Raw genomic sequence first — 25,518 nt, forward strand, 5'->3', positions numbered from 1 at the left:
TCGGCAGGGATCGTGGAAGCTCGGGCGAAGCAGTCGTGGAAGCTCGGGCAAAGCGGTCGTGGAAGCTCGGGCGACTTCGTTGTGTGAAACGAAGTTCGTTGTATGAATCATGAAATGAAGTTCGTTGTGTGCAGCGTTCGCTGTGCAAGGCGTTCTTTATGCGAGGCACTACTGTATATATATTCAAGACTAGAGGCCCGGTGCACAAAATTCATGCACGAGGATGTGGGGAGGAGTTGTCCCTCAGCCTAGCCTGCACTCTCTTCAATCTGGGATCCCTCTCACAGTCCAGGACTGCTGGCTCCCAACTGCTCGCCTGCCTGCCTTCCTGATTGCCCCTAACCACTTCTGCCTGCCAGCCTGATCACCCCCTAACCATTCCCCTGTCAGCCTGATTGATGTATAACTACCCTCCCCGTTTGCCCCCAACTTCCCTCCTCTGCCTGCCTGGTCACCCCTAACTGTCCTCCCCTGCAGGGTTGATTGCCTTCAAATGTCCTCCCTTGCAAGCCTGGTCCCTCTCAACTGCCCTCCCTTTCAGGCCTGGTACCTCCTAACTGTTCTCCCCTACTTGCCTGATCACCCACAACAACCTTCCCTTACAGGCCTGATCCCTCCCAACTACCCTCCCCTGCTGGCCATCTTGTGTCCACATAGGAACAGGATCTTTGACCACATGGGGGAAGCCACATTGTATGTTGAAGTGATGGTCAATCTGCATATTACTCTTTTATTAGATAGAGGCCTGGTGCATGGGTGGGGGCCAGCTGGTTTGCCCTGAAGGGTGTCCCGGATCAGGGTGGGGGTTACCTTGGGGCATGGGGGCAGGCAGGCTAGCAGACAGACTGGGTTAGGGGCAGGCAGGCGAGTGGCTGGAGCCAGCAGTCCTGGATTGTGAGAGGGATGTTTGACTGCTGGTTTAGGCCTGATCCCTGTAAACCAGCAGTAGGACATCCTTCAAGGGGTCCCAGATTGGAGAGGGTGCAGGCCAGGCTGAGGAACACCCCCCACCCTCATGCACGAAATTCGTGCACCAGGCCACTAATTAATTCAATGAAAACTTATTGAGTATATTGTAGCACTGCATGTACAAGATAGATATAATTCCCGCTCATGGATCTTTCAATAAAGAGGATATATAGTGAGCCATAAAATAAAAATATTAATGTGTGGCCACACATCTACCTCTCTCATCTTAGCTTAAGAACATAACAATGATTGTGAACTGAAGAGGCTAGATCTCGAAAGAAAACAAGTCTGGAATAATCAAAGTTTTAAAAGAAAGAGTTTTGTCTCATTTTCTTTTTACTTTTTTACAATATATTTTTATTGATTAAAGAGAGGAAGGAAGAATGAGAAGGAAATAGAAACATCAATGATGAGAGAGAATCATTGATTGGTTGTCTCCCACATGCCCCACACTGGGGATTGAGCCCACATCCTGGGCCGGTGCCCTGACCAGGAATTGAACCGTGATTTTCTGGCTTTCCTGGTTTTCTTAAGCATAGGATGTAAGTCTGGATTTTACAAGTTAAGTGGAGGGACTTGATAAAAATATTCTTATCATAGAATAGGAAGTTGGTAGGTGAATTGAGAAATGATCTGTGAGAGACCTGTGGAGATGGAATGGTGGATATTCTCAATATGCTGTAGAAAGCATGATTAAAGGAAATGAAGGAAGAAACATTAAAAGAAAATTATCTGCGTGTGCTGACTGGAGAACAGCCACACTTTGTAATATGAACCAAGAGATAAAACCAAAATTTTTTTTTTTGGGAGGGGGATGGGTGGAGCAGGGAAATCAGCCTTTTTTCAGGCTAAATTCCCTTCCACCTGGCTTGCTTTTATCACTGTAAATGAGCACTGGGAAAAGAACAGACCTTAGGGATTCTACCTAAGCAACTCACAGACCCTTTTCTTGGTAACCACTCAGTAGCTCTTTTTTTCAGTCAGGTTCACAGGATTTAATCTTGTGGGTAAATAGTTTGATAGCAAATATTATTACTTCTTTAAAATATATTTTATTGATTTTGTACAGAGAGGAAGGGAGAGAGATAGAGAGTTAGAAACATCGATGAGAGAGAGTCATGAGAGAGAGTCATCAATCAGCTGCCTCTGGGGATGTGCCCACAACCAAGGTACATGCCCTTGATTGGAATCGAACCTGGGACCCTTCAGTCCGCAGGCTGGCACTCTATCCACTGAGCCAAACCGGTTTCGGTGCAAATATTATTTTTAAAAGTGTCTTAGAATGTCTGTAGGGAAAGAAACAGTGATTATATCTATGTATCTCAAATAGAGTGACCTAATATAAAATTCTGCAGATTTTCCCTTATGAACATGATTTTGTAATTTGACTTAAATAACTTAGAGTAAGGCCAACATTTGCCATAATAAGATAGTACATGGATTACTTTACTTGATTACTAGTATTTTCAGGAGTACCAATGATAAGTGGCTTAATTGTGCTAAATCATAGGTAAAGTGCATGAGAAAAGTCATTGGTGCCAAGTAAATCCCAGTTTACAAGGTTCATCAAACCTATCATCTTTACTAAAACTAAATGTAAAGTTATTGTTTAGATCAGAAATAAATATTTTCTTGATTTTTGTTGTTGTTTAAGATAAAGAGACATCTAAAGCACAAAGATAAATCCATCATTCACACAGATGGATTTTCTGTGTTTGCAGTTTCAATTTATTTTTAATATATATATATATTATTGATTTCAGAAAGGGAGAGGGAGAGAGAGATAGAAACATCAGTGATGAGAGAGAACCATTGATCAGCTGCCTCCTACACACCTCCTACTGGGGATTGAGCCCACAACCTGTGTATGTTCCTTGACTAGGTATTGAACCATGACCTACTGGTTCATAGGTCAAACACTGAGCCATGCTGCTGGGCATTAGTTTCAATTTAAAGGATAGCAGAGTTAATTTCAATTTCTATGGTGTAATTATTTTGACTATACTGGAAAAACAAAAGCCAAAAAATTTAAGCTCTAGACCTGGTTACAAAAAGTTTGTCATGCATATGAAATTTGTTGAGCATTTTAAATTCATAAATAATGTATACCTTCTGAATGCTAAAAATGTACATTTGTGTATATATCATCCATCATCCATATATCTTATTAACTTATTGAGCAAAATATGATAATGAAATATGCCAATACAGCCCAGATAAAAAAGTTAGCGATAAAAATTATAGTGATAAAAAATTTAGATCAGAATATCTAACAATACAAATCTGTTAGTAATATTGTTATAAAATATTTATAACATTCTTTGATTTTAAAAAAGCCAGATATTCCTTTAGTATCTTTCTGTCATTTGAACTGACATCTCTTCATCTTCTTCACAATTGCTGATTGAGAGGGTTAGATATGTCAGGCAGATATATGAGAAGAAAAACTCTTATCCCAGGTCACTCCATAACTGTTATATACAGATTAAGAATTGATATAGATACTAATTAAAGTAAAATAGTAAAAAACACTTCTATTAGTACTTTAATTACTTAAGACATACTTATCTATTAATGTTAGAGAAAGAGGGAGAAAGAGAGGGAGAGAGAGAGATAGAGAGAGAGAGAGAGAGAGAGAGAGAGAGAGAGAGAGAGAGAGAGAAAGGAAACATCAACTTGTTACTACACTTGTCCATGTACTCATTGGTTGCTTTCTGTATGTATCCCGATGGGGATTGAACCCAAAGCACATCAGGAGGATGCTTTAACCAACTGAGCTACCTAGCCAGGACACTTCAATTACTTTTTAAAACAGTATTTCTTAAAATAATCTCAAGGTAGTCTTATAATTTATTAATTTTAAGGATCTATGTTAAACTCTGGGGTCAATCAAGGGGTCCTACACTCTAGTTGGAAAGCCAAGACAGCCATTCATTCATGTCATTCATTAATTCAGCAAAATTTACTGAGAAGCTATCATGTGCCAAGCAATGTGGGGGGCATTAAGCATTAAAGAATACCTAAACATTCTCTGCCATCTTCTAGCAGTGTTTCCCAAAGTGTGGTATGCATACCCCAGGGGTACGGGAAGAGTTTGGTGGGGATATGCATTGCACCATGCTTAGCTGCACCTAATTCTACGTTCTTATGAGTACGAGGGGTACTCAGCATTACAAAAATTATAGAAGGGGTACACATATGTCAAAAGTTTGGGAAACACTGTTCTAGGGTATTGTTCTCATTTACATGTCCTAATTGGGTTTGAATTCCAGCCTGTGGGAAAGGAGAAAGAGAGGCACTGGAGGACAGGCAGTTTCTTATAAGTAAACTAGAGCCCGGTGCATGAAATCCATGCCCATGGGGAGGAGTGTCCCTCAGTCCAGCCTGCACCCTCCACAATCTGGGACCTCTTGGGAAGGTCCGACTGCAGGATCAGGCCTAAACCAGTAGCTGACATCTCTCTCACAATCTGGGAACACTTGCCTGCCTGCCTGCCTGATCACCCCTAATCCCTCTGCCTGCCTGCCTGATTACCCCTAACCACTCTGCCTGCCTGCCTGATTGTCCCTAACCATTCTGCCTGCCTGCCTGATTGTCCCTAACCACTCTGCCTGCCTGCCTGATTACCCCTAACCACTCTGCCTGCCTGCCTGATTACCCCTAACCACTCTGCCTGCCTGCCTGATCACACCTAACCACTCTGCCTGCCTGATCACCCCTAACCACTCTGCCTGCCTGATTACCCCTAACCACTCTGCCTGCCTGCCTGATCACCCCTAACCACTCTGCCTGCCTGATTGTCCCTAACCGCCTCTGCCTTGGCCCCCACTGCCAGGGCTTCATCAGGAAGGACATCCAGAATGATATCCAGTCTAATTAGCATATTATGCTTTTATTATGATAGATGATGTGGAAGTTGCGACTCTCATGATGCAATGCTAAGAACTGGTTTCATGACCACACTTTGTGGCAACAGAAGCTGGGAAATATAGACAACCTGAGCAGCCTTCTACTCAGTTAAAACTCAATTATTATAAGAAGAAAGGTATTTGGGGACAACTAGTTGTCTGCTGTACTGATATGCAGGCATACACTGGGGTGGAAGTGAAATTAGGTTTAATTTCTTGGAAAGAATTTTGGCAATATGCATCGAGAGGCAGGAGAACATGCCTGTGCTTTGGCTTAAGAGAAATTTTTCCTATGAAAATAAATATGTGCATGAAGACTTAGTTGTAGGAGTGCTTATTGCAGAGTACCGTTAAATAGCAGAAAAACTGTAAACCATCTAAATACTTCATTGCTTACTGTGGAGGAACACCTTATACCTGCCCCTGAGTACAAAGTGATAATGTCAGCACAGCTCCTGGGCCAAGAACCATGATGATATAGGTCACCACTCCATGCTTTATCTATAGCCATCAGACTTGAGCGCCTACTCTATGCCTCTCCCTGCTCTAGAATTTTTACATACTTGATTTTATTGAATCAACCCTGCAAGGCAGGTGTTAATTTATAAATGGAGGTTTGAAAAACTTAAGAAACTTATGGTTAAACAGCAAACAAACGATGTGGTTAGATTCTAATTCAGTTCTGTCTGGTTCTCCCCACTCCGCTTCATACATTGTTCTCGGACTTGCCCAGAAGGATTGCTGGCAGGAGCACAGGGCTAAGGAAAGCGCAGTGCACACACCACCGGTGGCTCGCGGAACACTGTCTCACAGGACAGTTTGTGACAACAGAATGCCCAGACCTTGGGATTCACCAGGATGTTTACATTTACAAGGAGGAGGCACAATCTTGAACTATTTTAGGTAGAAAAGGGGAAATTAGAAGGCAGTAAGGGTGTTTCACTGAGCTGCAGGCAGGAATGTAAACAGCCAGGCATCAGGACTGACTTAGAACAGGAAGGTCAGCAGAACTCAGAGAAAACACTGTTTCTCGCTTCATTGTTTTCCTCAGATTCTGGCTTTCCCAGTTAGTCAAACTATATGGGAGCTGGCAGATGGCAGTCACAATTCCCAAATTTACTTTTATAAGATCCAGCCACATGGGAAGACTCATTCTTTCTCTTCAGATTCCCTGGGAAAGGAATCTGCACAATTTGAACCAACAGCCTATCCCCAGTCCAATCACTGTGGCCAAGGGCTGGGTAAAGTTGTACCCAGTTCTGCCGCAGGTGTGGGACAGGTTCATTGTAAACCATCAAGATGTTTCAGAATGTGTACACTGCACAAGGGCAGTGTAGAAGGAATGGCCTCCTTCCTCGGGGAAGGCAAATCAACTCAGAGGCAACCAGATGTGTGACTGTCCGCAGATACACATACCTTCTTGATAGGTCTTTTGACCTTGATGGAGATCACACTAAAAGAGTTGAGAGAGCCCTAACTGGTCTGGCTCAGTGGATAGAGCATTGGCCTGTGGACTGAAGGGTCCCAGATTTGATTCCAGTCAGGGGCATGTACCTTGGTTGTGGGCACATCCCCAGTGGGGGGTGTGCAGGAGGCAGCTGATTGATGTTTCTCTCTTATCAATGTTTCTAACTTTCTCTCCCTCTCCCTTCCTCTCTGTAAAAAAAATCAGTACAATATATTTTTAAAAAATAATTGAGAGAGGTATTGGTGGTGTTGTTTTTTGATTGTGACTAAATTACCTAGAAGAATAAGCAGTTATCTTTCTCTACAAGAGACAATGATCCGGTTTGTTCAAAAGAATTGATTTCACCACCCAAATATCTTGCCCAACTGATTTACTCAACTCATACTTGGTAATAAGTTTAAATGCTTATGAAGGGGCTGGTTGAAATAATCTATTCAATGAAAAAGATATTTTTAGTACCAGTTATTAATAAGTAGTAAGAGCTTGTTGTTTTTCTCAGAAACATCTGGCATTCTTACAATGCACATTAGTCAAAAATAGCACTGGAAGGAAGACGGAGGATAGAAGAGACTAAGGGGGGAAAGACTGGGATATAGTTGTGGCATATTGAAAAAAAATCCAAAAAGTACTCTATTTGGAGAATATTCATAAATAATTCATTTTGAAAATTATACCATCAATATATAGGTTGTGTGACATTAATGGGTATGGAAAATAAGAGGTAAAACCTTACAAGCCAGAAAGTCACTACAAACTAGAAAGATACTGAGTAGTATTTCACAGGAAGTTATGTGACAGCCATTTTCTGTCAAATGAGGGCAAAGAATTTTCAACCTAGACTCCAATTTGAAAGTTATTCCTTTTACATAAAGAGATTAAAAGACCTCTCTACTCTGTGGGAGGAACGAACACTTTGGAGAGAGACAGTGGCCACACCCCAAGAATTGGCAGAAGGCATTTTGCAGAGAATTGAACCGTCCTTAGCAATACCCTTGATAAGAACTTGATACACAAACACTTAGGTTCCATTTTAAATGTCTCTTCTCTCAGGAAGCATTTTTCTCAACCCCTTAGGTTAAAAGCTCCTGCTCTGAACTTCCACAGGGTTGCAGATAGCATGGGACATACACAAATACATTATAATTTATCTGAAATTCAAATTTAACTGCATATCCTGCATTTTATCTGACAACTGTTCCTATGCTTCATCTTTTCTTTTTTAAGCACTTACCACAATCCATTGTGAGCGCCTATTAAAGTGAGTAAGCTTGGAAGAGCAGAGGCTATTTTTATCTGGTTTACTCTGTGTCTCTAAGGCCAAGCATGGTGCTGGTCATGTAACAGGCATTTGATAAATGAAAAAAAAAAAAAAAAAGTTAATGCAAATGAATACAAAGTAGAGAGTAAGCATTTTTGTGGGTGTTTATAAAGAATCAGATTCTGCAAGGTACACATCTTGAGATAAAAACAAGAGTGGATTACACAGAAGAGGATTTATGGAATCTGGATTTGATTAATGCAAGAAAAGAAGACATATTAAACTAGAGACAATTCCCTAGTTTTACTGGCTTCTCATCAAAAAGAAATATAAATCCCCCCACTGAATATTAATTATGGTTTATCAACGTATTCTGGAATTTTGCTGAAAATATCTAGTGAACTGTTTATAGTTTCTCACTCCATAATGGGGACTCAGTCATGGTTAGCTATGTCCAGTCATTGTTCTAAAAGGCCCTCCTGGAACTGTGAGACGTGAGCAGAGGAGGCTGAGTCAGACACACCTAAATGACTGTGGAAGGGAGTGTGCAGCCCAGAGTAGGAGGACCTGGGTGCAGCTGACAGCAGGCCTCTTTATTTCAGTGCGGCGTGTTACACATTCCAGTCGCAAGAGGAGAGTGCCAGGCTGTTTCTCAGCTTTCTGAGTGGACAGTGGAGCCAACTGAATTGCTTCTGATTTCTAAAGATATTTAAGGTATATTTACACATCATGCAATTCCAGGCACTCAAACTTTATGCTGTGTTCTCTCCCCAAGCAGAACTTTCCCTGCATCTGTGGTTAAATTCAGCTCTCTGACTACTCCTGCCTGCACCCCCCGATCTGACCCACTTTATTTATTTATTATTTTTAAATATATATATATTTTTATTTCAGAAAGGAAGACAGAGAGAAAAATATCAATGATGAGAGAGAATCATTGATTGGCTGCCTCCTGCATGCTCCACCCTGGGTATCAAGCCCACAAACTGGGCATGTGCATGTGCCCTTGACTGGAATCAAACCTGGGATCCTTCAGTCCACAGGCTGATGCTCTATCCCAGGGGTCCTCAAACTTTTTAAAGTGGGGGCCAGCCGAAGCCGGTTTGGCTCAGCGGTAGAGCGTCGGTCTGCGGACTGAAGGGTCCCGGGTTCGATTCCGGTCAAGGGCATGTACATTGGCTGCGGGCACATCCCCAGTATGTGCAGGAGGCGGCTGGTCGATGTTTCTCTCTCATCGACGTTTCTGGCTCTCTATCTCTCTCCCTCCCTCTCTGTAAAAAATCAATAAAGTATATATATATTTAATAAATAAATAAATAAATAAATAAATAAAGTGGGGGCCAGATCACAGTCCCTCTGAGAGCTGGAGGGCCGGACTATATGAACTACTAATTCCTACACACACTGCACATATCTTATTTTGCAAAAAGGTAACAAATACAATATAAAAAAAATGAAGAACATTTATAAATAAACAGATCACTTACCAGTATTTCAATGGGAACTGTGGGCCTGCTTTTGGCTAATGAGATGGTCAATGTCCGGTTCCATATTTGTCACTGCTAGTCGTAACAAGTGATGCAAGTGGGCATCAGTTAATCTTGATCTGGTTGGAGATTTCAGATGTTTCATTCTTGAAAAAGTCTGTTCACAGACATAAGTGCTACCAAAGATGGTTACCATTTTGAGTGCATGGTTCCTGATATTTGGATATGTCTCAGAGGGGAGAGATGCATAGAAATTCAGAAGGCTACTTGACTTGAATGCGTCTTTCAGAGACTCACAATTCTGCAGTTCAGCCAGTTCCATTTGGTAAATTGTAAGGACATTTTCAATCTCAACAGAAAATGGGTTACGAAAAAGCTGTATGTCCTGTTCATGGAGATGAAGCTCTTTGAATCTAAATTGAAACTCCTTTTGCAACAATTCCAGTGAATCCACACATGTTTTCTTTGGGAATGCAACCAATGGTTTGTCCGCTGACAGGTTTTGAATTGTTGGGAGATGGCTGAAGTTTTCCTCCTTTATTTGTTTGATGAGAAGGCCTAATTTTACTTCAAATGCTTTCACATGCGATGCCATATCACAGATGAGCTTCCCCTTTCCTTGAAGTTGCAGATTGAAACTGTTGAGTAGCTCTGTTATATCTGTCAGAAAGGCAAGGTGCCATTTCCATTCTGCATTATTGAGCTCTGGTACTTCTTTGTTTTTTGAAAGTAGAAAAGCTGTAATCTGCGGAAGTAAGTCATAGAAACATTTCAAAACTCTCCCTCTACTCAGCCAACGGACTTCTGTGTGGTACAGAACATCCTCATGGGCAACATTTAGCTCAGACAGAAATTCCTGAAATTGTCTGTGGTTTAGTGCATGAACTCTAATGAAATTAACACAAGATACCACAATTTTCATAACAGAGTCCCACTTCAGTGATTTAAAACACAGCGCTTGTTGGTGGATGAGGCAGTGTATGGCAATTGGATGAGGATGGTTATGTTTGTCCATCTCTTGTTTTAATGTGAGCAATTACTCCTCTCTTAGACCCCACCATGCTAGGAGCACCATCAGTTGTCACACTGGCTAGTTTAGCCCAGTCCAGCTCCAAACCATTCACAGTTTGGCAAACCTTTTCATATATATTCACTCCTGTGGTTGTACCTTTGATACTTTGCAGTGCAGCAAGCTCTTCTGTGACTTCAAAATACTCATTTGTCCCACGCATAAAAATGAGAAGTTGGGCAGAATCACGAACATCATTGCTTTCGTTGAGTGCCAAGGAAAAATAGCAAAGTTTTTTTGCAGAGTTTTGCAAATGGTGCTGCAAATTGTCTCCCATTTCTTCAATCCTTCGTGTCATTGTAGCTCCTGAAAGACTCACTGTACTAAATAAATCGGCCTTCTCTGGACACATCTCTTTGGCAACAGAAAGAAGGCATTCTTTAACAAATTCTCCCTCCACAAATGGTCTGCCATTGCGCGCTATTAGCTTGGCAACTTGAAAACTTGCCCACAGTGATGAAATATTTAGCTGCTTCTGCTTCACAAAAGTATTTTGCTGAGTTGTCAGTGTATGTTTCAGTTTTAATATTTTATCTTTTCTCACTTCTCCGACCAAACAATCATATTTATCTTTATGTTGAGTTTGATAGTGGCGTCGCAAATTGTATTCTTTGAACGCAGAAACTATATTCTGGCATATCAGACACACAGCTTTTTCTTTGTACCGCGTGAAAAAGTAATCATAAGTCCACTGTTCTTTGAATATCCTACACTCGGAGTCAATTTTTCTTTTTCTTGACATCATTGTTTCCTAGGGATTCCAAATTGCTGTTAGTAAAATACTAATATGTGTGTGTGTGTGTGTGTGTGTAAATATATATATATAAATATATATATATAAATATATATATATTTACACACACACACACAGTTCATACACTGTGTGTGTGTGTAAATATATATATATATACATATACATATATATATATATATGTATGTATATGTATATGTATATATATATATATATTTACACACACACACACAGTGTATGAACTCCCATCAGTAGGTCTCTGCCCCCGATGTGGACACTTACCTCTTGCAGGCTTTTCTAAGCAGACCAGCTCAGTCCCTGATGGGGTTCGGTTATATCTCCCTATATAACGGCCAAATTGATATGTTCGGAATCAGCATGTGAACACTGAAAAGGAAATGCAAAATGCATATAAAATTTTTAATGTAAACCCCTTTAAAAGGCTTTAATCGTCTTTTTACACTGGAGTTGACTTTCTGGTTTGGAATGGGCCTGGCTATATTAGTAGGAAGATGCGATCAGGGTTGCCTCATGGAAAAAAAAAGGCTGTTGGCTGGGGCGGCATGCTGTCAGTCTCAATTCTTCCACAAAGAGACTTGGTCCAAGTCCCCCCCCCTCCCCCCCACACCTGGCAGAATTTTGATTTCTCATATCAGCACCGAACACCTTCCCCCCAAAACTGGCAGAATTTTCCATATGGGCAATTCAGCACCGAACCCCTAACCTCCCCCCACCTCCCACCTGGCAGAATTTTGATTTCACATATCAGCACCGAACACCTTCCCCCCAAAACTGGCAGAATTTTCCATATGGGCAATTCAGCACCGAAGCCCTGACCTCCCAACCACCCCCACCGCCCACCCCCCAACTGGCAGAATTTTTATTTCAGCACTGAACGCCCCCCCGCCCCCCAAAGGGGAATTTTCATATGAGTCACCAACCCCCCACCCCCAATCGGGCAGAAACCCCCCATCTGGCAAAAATTTCTTTCTATGGCACTTTCGACTGACCTTTGGTGAAGGCAGTGGAGGGAGAGGAGGAGAACCTCACTGACAGGCAGGCACAGCACACAGACACCATGTTGCCTGGGGGTGAAGCGGGCGCCTTTTTACATCATTGCCGCGCAGCACAGCACAGACGTGCCTGTGCGGCTGCACGTCGCGCGCTCTGAGCCCCAGCAGGCACTGTGCTCTTAAAGAGGCAGAGGGGTCCGAGCGGCCGTGCCGTGACAGTGTGTATGCAGGTCCTGGCGGCCGAACTGTAACACCTCGGCTGCGCTCACTGCCCAAAAAACCTGGCGGGCCGGATCAGACTCCTCTGCGGCCGCATGTGGCCCGCGGGCCGTAGTTTGAAGACCCCTACTCTATCCGCTGGCTAGGTTTTATTTTTTGTTGTTGAACCAGAGCAACAGAGGCCAGGCCCGGAGTAGCCAGGCCCGGAACAGCTCGCTCCTCGCCTGCCCCTGCCCCACGGCTGCCTCTCAGACATGGCTGGAAACTTTTGTGGGAACTTGAGGGTCTGCTGAATCAAGTGATGAAGGCTTAGATCTGGATGTGTTGAGTTAGTATAGCGCTGGGGTGTTGATCTGTGAGTGCCTTGGGTGGGGCCTGGATGAGGCTGGTTGACCTATTGATATTTGGAAATGTCTTTTGTGTGAAATGTATCATTGGGCATGTGGAGGTATTATTAATATGAGAAAATGTTAAGTAACTGATTTACTATCTGAAAAGGGATTTACTATCGGGGAAAGGGAGGGAGGAAGAGACTGAACATAAACTGCACCTATGGATGAGGACAATGGGGGATGGGGAGGAGGCGGAGGGTGGGTGGGAACCTGGTGGAGGAGGGAAGAAATGAGGAACCTTTGTAACAATATGAACAATAAAGATTGATTAAAAAAAAAAAGAAAGAAAGTAATAATTTCCTGCAGAACATCCCAGGTGTCAGATTTTCAAGTATTTATAAACATTTTAAAAAGGAATACATTATAAATGTTTTTGGAAACTCTTACCATCTGCAACAGCATGGATGGACCTGAAGAGTATTATGCTAGGTGAAATAAGCCAGAGAAAGATCTCACTCATATGTGTAATCAAATGAATAAAATAAACTGATGAATAAAAAAAAAAAATGACAAGAACTGGTGAGGATGTGGAGAAAAGGGAACCCTAGTACACTGTGGTGGGAATGCAGACTGGTACAACCATTATAGAAAACAGTATGGAGTTTCCTCAAAAGGTTAAATATGGAACTGCCATTTGACCCAGTAATCCCACTTCCTAAGAAACCTGAATACCAATCAGAAAGAACATATGCAGCCCTATGTTCATAGCAACACAATTTACAATTGCTAAGATCTGGAAACAGCCCAAGTGTCCATCAGTAGACGAGTGGATAAAGAAGCGGTGGTACATTTACGCCATGGAATACTGTGCAGCAGTGAAAAAGAAGGATCTCTTACCCTTTGAGACAGCATGGAGGGGCCTGGAGAGTGTCATGCTAAGTGAAATAAGTCAGTCAGTGAAGGACAAGAATCACATGACTGCACTCATATGTAGAATCTAAGTAACAAAATAACCAGATGAACAGAGTAGATCCAGAGACTTGGAAGCATGGAACAGCGTGGAATCTCAGAAGGCAGGAAAAGGTGGGTGGGTAGGTGGAGGTAATCAACCAAAGATCTTGTATGCATATATGCATAACCCATGGACACAGACAATAGGGTGCTGAAGGCCTGGGCAGGGCGGGGGGCAGGCGGGGGAAGGTTAAGGGGGTCAATGGGGGGAAAGGGGGGGGACGTACGTAATACAGTATTTTTTTGTGTACAAGATGCCCTCAAGTATAAGACGTCCCCCACTTTTCCAACCCAAAATTAAGAAATCAATATTTTAAACAAAAACGGAACACATTTTTATTTAGTAATTGCTGCAGGTAATACCAGTTCTATGATATTATGCAGCATATCACTTTATTCAGCCTCTGTTGCATCACTGTTCTCTTCTTCATCACTGTTAGTTCCAGACATATCAATTTCTTCAACTCTATTGTATCACTGCTGTCTTCTGAGTTACTGTTTATGTATGTGAGATCATTCTCATAAACTGGTGGCATTTTCTGAGCTAACTTTGTTCATGTTCTCATGGCCAACCCTTCTTTCCTCATGAAACTAAAGCAACATTTTGCCTTTTCTGTAAATCAATAATGTTCATTTTGCTTGCAAACATTCTTGCCTGACACAGAAGCCACTCTGGTGCTGCTCCATAACCCAAGTCTTAAGTCTCTGCTCCAAGTTTGCCCATTTTCCTGGTTTTCCTCTTAGGGCCTGCCTCTTTTTGGGCATCTTAAGGAATTGTTCTTCCTGTTTTCTCCACTGTCTGATCATACTAGTACAATCAGTAGGAGGGGGTTCAAATTGTCTCTCTGCAGCTCTATTTTCTTAGCTGATTACATTCAGTTTGAATTTTGCAGAGTAAGACAATTGCTTACTGGTATTTATCTTTTTATTTTTTGACATCTTTATGGGCTCAGAATGCTCTGGTCCCTGTTGTATCTGCACACTGTCCACTACACTTCCAATTACAGCATCAGCTGATGTCCGTGACAATAAGGCTCGTGATTGGAGGAAGCCTGTTTGACAAGATATGGGCAGCTAAGCACCCATGTGGCTCCCTCCTCGGCTGACTTCAGTATATAAGGTGCCCTTGATTTTCAGTCTAACAATTTTAGGGGAAAAAAAATAGCATCTTATCCATGGAAAAATACATTATTTCAATAATAAAGATTAAAAAAAAAAAAAAGCATGGCATAGCCCGGCAGTGTGGCTCAGTGGTTGACTGTCAACCTATGAAACAGGAGGTCACGGTTTGATTCCCAGTCAGGGCACATGTCCACATGTCCAGGTTGCAGGCTCAGTCCCCAGTGTGGAGCAATTCTCTTTCATCATTAATGTTTCTATCTTCCTCTCTCTCTCCCTCTCCCTTCCTTTCTGAAATCAATAAAAAAAAATATATTTCAAATAGAAGTATGGCAGAATTATTATTCTCATTCAACTTACTCCTGCCAGCCTCAGACAGAGCTTGGCCTAAAAGGTTCCAGGAGGTAAATCCAGATGCTGTCCTAGGACTATCAGAGAGCCTCCTCTGTACTATAAGACAGAACGTGCACTCAGGCAGTGGCTTTCAGAATTCTTTGTTGTTCATTTTCCACAGTAAGAAATATATTTTACATTGAAACATAGTACACACACATAAACACAGTCCATATATGACTAAAACAAAAGCTTTATTAGATAGTACTTATCTTTACAATGTGAAATGCACTCACATTTTCTAATTTAGTTTTTCAAATGCTGATTGTAAAATAATAAATATATTTCATTGCCCACGGTTTGGAAAGTACTTCATTAAGGCTAGAGATGTTAATAGAAAAAATCTTTAGGATTTCATAAACAAATGGATAAACATTAATCTAAAATCCAATCATCTATAATATCCCTCTTCTCTCCCCCTAAGGAGTGGCCACATGATTAACTGCTTAGCTAAGAATAAAAGACTTGTGACTATTTGTCTTTGTGGTAAGAAGCAAAGCTGACGTCAGAACAACAGGTAAAATCAATCAGGAAAACGGAGTGGCTCCTTCCTATTTTTCTTTTCTTTTTTTTTTTTTCTCTCTCTCCATCAGCACAAACACCACTATTTAAATAACTTCTGCATTAGACAGGGCTGAAAATAAAGTCCTGGGTGGGATAAGGGTCTAAATTGCTTTCTAATCCTAAAACCTTATTCCTTCAATGAGTACTTATATTAGCATTGTATATCTGTCAGCCACTATACCAGGATAGAGAGACCCAACAGTGAACAAAATACTAGTAAACAGCACTGATACTGTTGAGAAGCTAACATTCAAGAGGAGACAGCTAAACAAACAAACAAAAAGAATAAAACTAAGTTATTAAGGAAATAAAGTTCAGCAATAGAGAATAGGGTGACTTACTATTTTATCTGTTATTATTATAGTACTACTACTATTGCTGTAAAAGTGGTGGTGATATGATCATTATTATTGCAGTAGGGAGGTAAGGAGAGGCCCACCTGGGAAGGTGACATTTAGTCTGAAACCTGAATAATGAGGAGCCAGCTGTGGACTGAACCAGGAAAACAGCCTCTCCAGGCAGTGGAAGAGCAAGTCCAAAGGTCCTAATTCAGGAAATAGCTCGCTAGCTCCTAGCAACTGACAGAGGACTGGCATCACTGGACCAGAGCGGGCTAGGGAAGGGCGCCCGAGATGAGTGTAAAGAGGAGGGCCAATTAGGACCTTGGAAGCCAAAGTATAGAATTTGGATTCTGATTTATGTCAAATGTGTAGCCACTGTTTTCCTCATAATTAGCTAGTTAACATTAATACAGGAAAAAAGCAAAGGGAAGGCCAGATATTATAAGCATGGTCATCTATCTGGGCAGCTTCACACTCTCCATAGAACCACCAGTCCATTCCCTGCAGATCACTGGGGGAACGGATTGAACAAAGAGGGAGATGGGTGCATGGGCAGTGAAGTTGGGGTGAGATAGGGGAGATGCTTACTTGTCAGTATACCCTGGGGAACAATAGATTGGCTAGTGGGTGGACCCCATCAGAAGTGTGCAAAATCTTGGAGAGTTAATTGGTTAGTTTGAAGAAGCTCTTGGTTAAAATCCCCAAGGAGTTCCTTGCTTCTGTTCCCTCTTGTTCATGCCTGCTCTCTCTTGTTCCATGACCCCCATTCACAGTGCACTCGCTTATTCTCTTTCATAGCCACATGGCTTTAAGCAGGCATATAGTCCATGCCATGTGGACCTCACATGCAATGGACTGCAGCTGGAAATAAAAGCTAAACTAACCAGATGTTGGACTGAACTGGACTGGACTTTAACTTGGAGCAGAAACTCTGGGCAGTGGCCTTAATTCCGACCCTACTGAAGACAAGATTGGACTTCTTCCATGGAGAGACAGACACGAATGGGACTTTTGAGGAGAACTCCCTTAATTTTACATCATCAGTAAAGCTTTCCATGAAACCTCATCTTTCTATGGGTGACCCAGGACATTCTTTTCCTTGTGGCACTCTAAGATTTCCATTTCTAACAATTACACCATCAATTTATTCATTCATTCATTCATTCATTCATTTTTTATTTCAGAAAGGGAGAGATAGAAACATGAAAAATGAGAGAGAATCATTGATAGCTGACTCTTGAATGCCCCACAATGGGGATTGAGCCCACAACCTGGCCATGTGCCCTGATCAGGAATCAAACCATGGCCTCCCAGTTCATAGGTCAAAATTCAACAGCTGAGCCATGCCAGCCATGCCCATCAAAAGAATTTAAACAAGAAAATGACATATAATTTTATTATATTTTTTAACTAGAGGCCCAGTGCACAAAATTCATGCACGGAGGATCCTCTCAGCCCAGCCTGCACCCTCTCCAATCCAGGACCCCTTGGGGGATGTCCGACTGCCAATTTAGGTCTGATCTCGGGGATTGGGCCTAAACCAGCAGTCAGACATCCCTCTCACAAGCCAGGATGGCTGGCTCCTAACTGCTCACCTGCCTGCCTACCTGATCACCTCTAACTGCCCCCCCCCCCCCCCCCCCGCTGGCCTTGTTGCTCCCAACTGCCTTCCCTGGCCAGCCTGGTTGCCCCTCACTACTCTCCCCTCCCCCAGCCTGATCACCCCTAATCACCTCTGCCTTCCAGCCTGATTGTCCCTAACTGCCCCCCTTGTCAGCCTGGTCACTCCACGCAACCTGCTTTTGGTCATCCCTCACTGACCCCCCTGCCGGCCTTGTTGCTCCACACAGCCTGGTGTTGAGTCATTATTGTGATGATGTGCTGGACAATTTGCATATTCCTCTATTATTAGTATATATTCTTTATTGTTTAAAATATTACATCAGGCTAATTTTCCCCCCCATTGACCTCTCCTTTAACACCCCTCCTCCCAGCACAAGCTCTCACCTCCCTTCTGTCTGTGTCCATTGGTTTTGCTCATATGCATGCATACAAATCCTTTGGTTGATCTCTTACCCCCTTACCACCCACTTACTCTCATAGTTGGACAATCTATTTGATGCTTCAATGACTCTGTTTCTGTTTTTTTTTTTTGTTCATCAGTATATGTTGTTCATTATATTCCACAAATGAGCGAAATCATGTGATATTTATCTTTCTCTGCCTGGCTTATTTCACTTAACATAAAACTCTCCAGGTCTATCCATGCTGTTGCAAATGGTAAAACTTCTTTCTTTTTTTATTATTATTATTAAATTATTATCTGTGTACATATTTACCATTGTTCCCCCCCCCCAAGACTTCCTTCTTTTTTACAGCAGTGTAGTATTCCATTGTGTAGGTGTACCACAATTTTCTAATCTACTCATCTGCTGATGGGCACTTGGGCTGTTTCTAAATCTTAGCTGCTGCTATGAACATAGGGCATGTATCCTTGACATGATATGACTTTAAAGAACACTGAATATTGTGTAGAGAATGTTAGAGAGGGGAGGGTAGAAGTAGGGAAATTGGTTTAGGTGTCCAAGCAAGAGATGATGGGGCTTGGATTATGGTGGTGGCAAACTCTAAAATCCTGTTTTGTTTGCAATTAATTGGCAATAAGAAAGTAGTTCTTAATGCTGATTTGGAAGTGTTGCCTATTAGGCCTCCAAAGCACACAATTTCCTATCTTTGTTAAATAATTGATATCTAACGGCCCCAAACTGTGTGTGTGTGTGTGTGTGTAAGAGCTGGTTGAGGGTGGAAGGACTGTAGAAAGAAGAGGCTGAGGCCACACTGCTGTGCAGAATAAGGCAGAGGCACATACTGTAGCTCCTGGGAACTCCATGAAGCTTGGGAAGTGTTACAGATGCTGTATAGTTGTCCCTTGGCCAAAGTGGGGAAAGAAAGATATATTTGTTTGCTTTGGAAAGTCTAAGATATCAGAGCAAAAGGATATTATTTGCATGAGGGTCTTGAAGCCTTAAAGCTTCTTGGAAAAAAATCAAGTGAGAAGAGACTTTTTCTAATAATTGTGGGGGGATGGATAGGGCAGATGGATAGGGCTGCTAGAGAGGGCAGGAAATTCATCTGATGGCGGCAGACAACCAAGAGATGTTTCTGTTTGTGAGGAATTACCATGACACCGATTAAGGCTTCTCTGGCCTCATCGCTGAAGAAATTTGTTTTAAGTCCTTAACAAAAAGAATAGTGAAGCCTGGTCGATCTGGCTCAGTGGATAGAGCATCGGCCTGTGGACTGAAGGGTCCTGGGTTTGATTCCAGTCAAGGGCACATGCCCAGGGTGAGGGCGCAATCTCCAGTAGGGGACCTGCAGGAGGCAAGTGATCGATGATTCTCTCTCATCATCAATGTTTCTATCTCTTTGTCCCTCTCCCTTCCTCTCTGAAATCAATAAAAATGTATATATATTTAAAACAAATAAAAGAATAGTGAAGCTGGAAAAAAAAAAAAAAAAAAGGCTGCCTCTTTGAGGCTTAAATTGCTTTAGCCTGAGGGCTGGTTTCCAGCTAAAGAGCTGTCTTAATCACCATCAGGAAGAGGAAGGAAATCTCCACCAATTGTGAGCCGAGCCCCAAAGGGACTAGGGAAGACTGCAGTCCGGCCTGGAGCCCTGGCAGAAGGCTGGTCCTGGAGCAGCATGAAGAGTTCCCAGGCCCAAGAACAAGAGAAATGTTGGAAGGAAATCAGAATGGGAATTTAGAGCCTAATCCCACTGCTCTTGTCACCCACATACTCAACGCCCCCAAGCACAGCCTGGGAAAATGAAGGTTACATTTGGTGGGATGGAGTGAGAAATCATTGCAGCTTTAATCAAGCTGTGGAATCTTCTTTGCAGATTTACAAGAATCAATTAAGTAAATATTTAGTCTAGAAATAGTTTATATCCAGATCTGCTTAGAGGAAAGAAAATAGATCAGGGAAACTTCCAACCTCCCAAATGCTGCTCAGCATGAGAGAACAGTCACACATTCCAAGAGATAGTGTGTTCTTTCCTCTCACATGTGGTTGACCAAATGTGGCAACTCTAAAAAGAAGCTCCCTACCTGGCTGGTGTGTCTCAGTGGTTGAGCGTCGACCCATGAACCAGGAATTCATGGTTCAATTCCGTCAGGGAACATGCGTGGTTGTGGGCTCAATCCCCAGAGTGAAATGTGCAGGAGGCAGTCATCATTGATGTTTCTATCTTTCCCTCTCCCTTCTTATCTAAAATCAACAGAAATATATTTTAAAAAAGAAAAAGAAAAAGAAGCTCCCTAATCAAGATTTCAGACCAGCCCTGGCCCAGAGTGCTAAGTGATTAGAGCGCCAAAGGATCGTGGGTTCGAGTCCAGTTAACAGTGCTTTCATCTGTCAGAAGCAGTTCTTTGTTAAATTGCAGGTTACCCATCCAGGTTAGGGTAGGTGGAGGAAGCACTAATTGATGTGGTCTCCCTCACATCGATGTTTCCCCCTGCCTCCCCTTTCATTCTCTCTAAAATCAATGGAAAATATATTCTCCAGTGAGAATTTAAAAAAAGAAAAAAGAAAAGAAAAAGATTTCAGATCAGGTGCAGGCTAAAAGAGGTTTCAGCAATGTTTACTTTCTTTGAGCTCTTGGTCTTGCAAGGCCTTGTGCGGCTGCTCACCAGTTCCTACTGCATGTTGATGTCCACCCTGGTTCTTTAGCTACTTGTAAAAAGCATATAGATTTTTCCAAAAAGGCAAGTCAGAAGCCCTCTGAAGTGACTGACATGCTATATAACATTGAAACTCATCTGGCTTTCTAAAATGTCTCTGAAATGAATCACACACATTGCTTTCCATTTTTGGAATAGACAGGAACTAGTCTGGCATGTCCAGCAGGCTCATCTAGCTTCCAAAATCTGTGCTGCTGTGTATGTATGTGCATTTCTCTACGGAAAGATAATTAACAGTGCTTTCATCTGTCAGAAGCAGTTCTTTGTTTAATTATTCTTTCATCACCTTCACAAATTTACATCTAGTTCACAGGAACATTCTGGAGGAGCAGTATATGTGAGCCAATAAAAATGAGTTAATGAAAAAGTGTTACAAAATCACTTTAAGAAAACATTAAAAAGTTGAATAAGAAAATAATTTTTGCAGCCAAGATATACCTTAAATACAACAAGAAATACATATGTAAAAGATGTAGACTTTGCCAATGTGAAAGAGAAATAGAAGCATGGATATCAAGACATGAATCAAATTCTTGCAAAACACCAAGACTTTATGATGGGAACAGAGAAGTGTGGACCTGGGCATGTGGAAGGACTTACTTAAGGTTGTAATGAAAGGCCTTGACAACAGAAGGCACTGACATTTGTGCTTCCCTACACAGTCTGGTCCTGGGTCGTCAGGCCAGATATAGCAGATTCTTTAAAGAGAGGAAAGGAAAAAACAATGGGTTAAGGGAAATAAATCCTAAGCCAGAAGTATAAATACTGTGAGATTGGTGTTTTTGAAAGCCAATACTATCTAAAAGGGTAAAAAAAAAAAAAAATCAAAGTCTTTGATCCTAAAATTATTTTTAAGAAATATTAACTAGATTAATGTTTGTTGTTGTTTTTTTGTTTATTTGTTTTTTTCTTTGTAGTTAGGTGTGTATACACAGGAGGGAATGCAGGCATACATTTCCTTGCATGGTCACTGAACACATTTAGCTCCCACACGAGGTTAAGTTTTTCATACCATTCGGTACTAACAGGAACCAGGACCCTCTGAAGAAACGAGTGATTAAAGACTTGGCTGTGATTTTCATTTGACTTGTTGACTTCACAACACTGAGCTTAGCAGAGCTGATGACGAGGGAGGGGGCTCCCCCCATAGGAACAGTCCTCAGAATGGCCATAGGAACAGAGGTGCTGATGCCCTCATTTACTAAAAATCCACATATACATTACATTTTACAAAAACGGCATTTATCTAAATCTCTTGGTCCCTTCCCTAAGCCAACAAAAGAAGGGGGACTGAGGGAGCTCTGTTCATATTGGAGGGTTCCCATCCAAACCCCCTTGTTCAGTGCACAGGAGGTGGGTTCAATAGAAACCCCTCTGGGAACCAGCCTGGAGCACTTCATTGCCATCCCAGGTGAGGGCCCTTCCAGCACCACCAACATCCCGACCCACAGCCTGACCCACCGGCAGCTTCCTGCTTCAGGAGTTGGAGACTGGGTACCCATAGTGGTTGCTGTCAGCCTCACCCAGGGTCAGCGTCAGGGACAGGCTAGGCTTCTGTTCCAGCTCCCCTTCTTCCAGGCAGTGCTGTGGGGGCCGGGTTTTGAAGAAGTCGGAGATGTAGCGAACACTGAGGCCGGCCACCAGTGCCCCCCGCAGGAGGCCCACGAGGACGTCACACCAGTGGTGCTCATGGTCTGACACACACGGGTGTTGCCCACATAGAGGGCAAAGGCCACCAGGAAGAACTGCACCGTGCCCACTTCCCGCAGAGCCACACCTGCACATAGAGCGCCAAGAACATCATGGAGTCCATCCCAAAGGAGGCGTGTCCAGAGTAGAAAGACAATCTGGACTCAGTGATGTTGGCAGGACTCCCCCTGCACACCTTCTCCACCTGGACATAGACGGAGCAATTGACCCGGCTCCATTCGGGTTCACACACTGCCAGGAAGTTGGGCCTCAGCCGGCCAATCATGTACTTGGCCAGGTCTGTTAGGGACTGGCTCACTGCAGCCCCGGACAGGAATGTAGACAGCACCTGTAGACAGCGGCCAGGTAATTGTTGAAGTTGGAGCTAAAGATATAAACTTGAAAGCCATTGGTGTATGAAGGTCTATGAGCAGCAGGACTAGGTGAGATCCCCTAGGGAGACAGTACAAATAGAGAGAGCTGAGGACAGAGTTCTGGATGCTCGTTCAGTGGAGGTAGTGCCTCTTATGTCCAAAGCAAGTCTTTCCTATGTTCTCTGATTTTATTCAACTCACTCCTTTTGTAGCAGCTTAAGAATGGCTGTAAATGCTTTGACACTCCTCTCACTAAGAGTGGCATCCATATTCCCTTCCCTTCTACTCCAATATATGGGCTGCAACACTAGGGCAGTGACTTGTTTAACCAATAGAATTCATCAGAGGTAAAATTCTGGGACCTAAGAGACTATGCCATAAGAAGCCTGGAGTTTCCTTCCAGAATAGCTGGAATACTCTCTTCGGAAGCCTAAGAAGACTAGTCACCCAGAGACTTCCCTGCAACAGGCCACCTGTAGGTACTCTGGTTGACATTCTCAGCTGAGCCCTACCTCCTGGTCACCCTTTCCAAGGTCTTGGCTAGGGCGTTTCAGAAGAAATTTGGCTACTTCTTCTTTAACTAATTAGTTCACTTATTAATTCGCTCATGATCACATAATCTATGCTGGCTCAGCTGGGATGCTGGGACAGCTGAGCTGGGTTTCTCTTTCTCCACGTGGTTTCAGGGTTGGTTTTTCTCTCGCTCTTGCTCTCTCTCTCTCTCCACGGCCTCTCTATACGGCTTCTTTCATGAAGTCTCAGCAGCAGGGTACCCAGACTTCTTCCCTGGTGGTTTAAGGCTCCCAATAGCACAGAATGGAATCTGCTATGTCTCCTTACAGTTGAGGCCTGGAAGTAGCAGTGTCACTTTTGCTGTATGCTATTGGTTGAAGCAAGACACAGGCTTAGTCCAGATTTAAGGGAAAGGGACTATCCAAGTGTGTGACTACTGGGAGATGTGGTTTGCTAGGGGCCATAATGTAACAGACTGACAGGGAAAATAAGGAAGAAAATACAGAATAAAGCTGGAGATGTAGCAAGCAGGGATGTTAGGTTAGGATATCATATGCATACCACAAAGCATGCTCACTCTTTTTAAATTGATTTGAGAGAGAGGAGAGAGAGAGAGATTTGTTGTTCCACTGATTTATGCATACATTGGTTGCTTCTAGTAAGTTCCCTGACCGAAGATTGAACCTGCAGCCTTGGAGTATCAGGATGACACTCTAACCAACTGAACTACTTGGCCAGAGCTAAGGCATGTTTACTTTTTAAAGGTGAACTACAATGGACTCTGGGCATTTCCCAGCAGCCAAGCAGAACAGTTAGGATTAAATGAGTTACTAAAGAATCCCAAGCAGCCCTGATACACAATAAAGTAACATTATTAATGTAATGAATTGCAATAATAATAACAATAATAATAATTATTGCAGTAGTCTAAATGATAATGAAAACAGGACTAATACAGATTAAGACTAAGATACAAAAAGGGAGAAATATTTGGCTTCTAATTAGATGTGAAAAGTAAGAGAGGATTATTATTAATTTTATTACATGTAGAATTTCTTTGGAATTATGTAGAAAGCTGTCTTTATTTTTAAGAGATATATACTGAAGTTTTAGGAATTAGTCATCATGATCTATATAACCCGATGATAAATAATAAAGAAGATAAATAGGAACAGCCTTTGGCCAGTTTCCTCAGTGGTTAGAGCACTGGCCCACGGACTGAGAAGTTGCGTATTCAATTCCACGTCAAAGGCACGTACCTGTGTTGCAGGTTCCCTGGTCCCAGTAGAGGTCCATGTGGGAGGCAACCAATCGATGTGTCTCTCTCACAGCAGTCTCTCTTTCTCTCTCCCCTTCCTCCCTTCCTTCCATTTTCTATAGAAATCAATGGGAAAATATTCTTTGGTGGGGATTAAAAAATAATAATAAATAAGAACAGTATACTATATGTAAGAAGTTCTAAGTGCTATGGAAAAATAGAGCATGATTAGGAAGATTGGGAGTGCAAAGATGGGAAGCAAGTACAATTTTAAACTTTGTAGTTAAGGTTAGCATCATTGATCAGAAGACAATTGAACAAAGTCTGGAAAGATTTGAGGGGTAATATGCTAGTTAGGCCAGATGTCATTCCAGACATCCTTCCAGATGAAGCCAGGGCCAGAGGGAAGCCTGGGTCCCAGGTGCTAGAAGGAAGCCGGTGCCAGCAGCTGGGGGAAGGAAGGCCTACTTTTGCACGAATTTCGTGCATCGGGCCTCTAGTATATAGATAATTTGGAAAGAGCATTCGAGGCAGAGAAAACAAGTGCAAAGGCATGGGTGTATTTGGTGTGTTCACATTCTAGGAATAGCAAAGAGACCAATGTGAATGAAGCAGAGAGAGCCGGCAGGAATAAATGTTTATGTCCCCCCAAATTCAGTGTTGAAAAATCCTAGTTCCCAAGGTGACGGTATTCTGAGGTAGAGGTTTTAAGAGGTGATCAGGGCATGAGGGCAGAGTTCCCATGAATGGGATTAATGCCCTTACAAGAAACACCACTTACCCCTTCTGCCATGTAAGGTTACAGTGAAACACAGCTGTCTATAGTAGGCCCTAACTAGACACTGAGCCTTCCAGAACTTGAGAAATAAATCTATATTTGAAATGTACTAAGTTTTATCTTAAGGGAAGATCATTTTTCCCTTCTTCTGTAGCTCAACTAAACCATAGTAATGGCAGATCTGGCCCCAGTAAATTTAAACTACAAAAAGAGAAGTATGCAAAAGATTAAACAAGATGGAAGAAATTAGCCTAGCTTCATTG

The 25,518-nt window shown here is 42.4% G+C and overlaps 1 pseudogene; it reads right to left on the bottom strand.

The window, feature by feature from the left end:
* Positions 1 to 21,863: 21,863 nt before the first annotated feature.
* Positions 21,864 to 25,270, bottom strand: LOC118723070 (annotated as a pseudogene).
* Between the last annotated feature and the right edge of the window lie 248 nt (positions 25,271 to 25,518).

This window comes from Pipistrellus kuhlii, unplaced genomic scaffold (genome assembly GCF_014108245.1).
Source record: "Pipistrellus kuhlii isolate mPipKuh1 unplaced genomic scaffold, mPipKuh1.p scaffold_m20_p_2, whole genome shotgun sequence".
NCBI classification, from domain to species: domain Eukaryota; kingdom Metazoa; phylum Chordata; class Mammalia; order Chiroptera; family Vespertilionidae; genus Pipistrellus; species Pipistrellus kuhlii.